We start from the raw sequence: 991 nt of genomic DNA on the forward strand, positions 1-991 counted from the left end.
CCCTTGATAAGCTTAATTACTCACTGTTAAAAATGTACGCTTTCTTTCCAGCCTCAATCCCTCGAGCTTCAGCTTCCAGCCCTTGAGTGGTGGTAGGCATTTCCCTGCTAGATTGAAGGGCCCATCATTAACTATTTGTTTCCCAAGTAGGCTGAGATCAAGTTACCCTTAACCTTCTCTTCACATAGCCTGTAGGTGTTTGCTAGGTCAGGCATGAGTATGAGTTCAGGCAGTAATGCAGTGAGCAGCAGGCCTCCAAGACAATGGCTTAGCTAAACTAAGCAAGGTGTATGGCCCCCCAAACCTTAGCATGAGCAGCTAACCTTAGGAGTAACCCCAGCTGAGAAGATCTCACAGGACAGAAAACTGTTGTGACTAATTTAGCTCTCAGGTAGTCGGGAGCTGCTCGTTTCTATCAGTTGGGGGATATTTTAAGTTAGGAACATCAGCAGATGGCTGATCACAAGGGTGCCGTGGTAACTAATTGACATATATGCTAATAAGCATGAGGTAAACGAGCTAGTAGCCTATGGGAGAAGGCCCCCCCACCTGCAAACACAGTAGGGTGAGGAAATACAAACAAGGAAATGTGGGGAAACCCCTACCGAACATTAGGCATAGTGGTGTCAGTGTAACACTCTACAAAAGTTACATCCCCCTGGCCTGAGTGCCTTGGGAGGTGTAACTCCTGGGAGATGCCAGGGTTATGACCACTGGTGACGGTGACGAGGAAGATAACTAACAGTTCAGGTTGTTTTGCAAGGGATGGTGTGAGTATATAGATGCTCAGATGCACATACTGTATTATCTCGATCTACTTTGCTGGCTTGGTGTGTTTGCAATTTTACCAGTCCTGTCAATAAAATGATTGCAAATTCAGAAGAGTTTTCCTAAGAGCCAGTGTTGCAACTGACCACACACGGGTTCCCAACTGAACTTTCATTTTAATAACATTGGGCCTGATCTGTAGACAAGAAACTACCAAACCTCA

Source organism: Caretta caretta, chromosome 23, assembly GCF_965140235.1.
Source record: "Caretta caretta isolate rCarCar2 chromosome 23, rCarCar1.hap1, whole genome shotgun sequence".
NCBI classification, from domain to species: Eukaryota; Metazoa; Chordata; order Testudines; family Cheloniidae; genus Caretta; species Caretta caretta.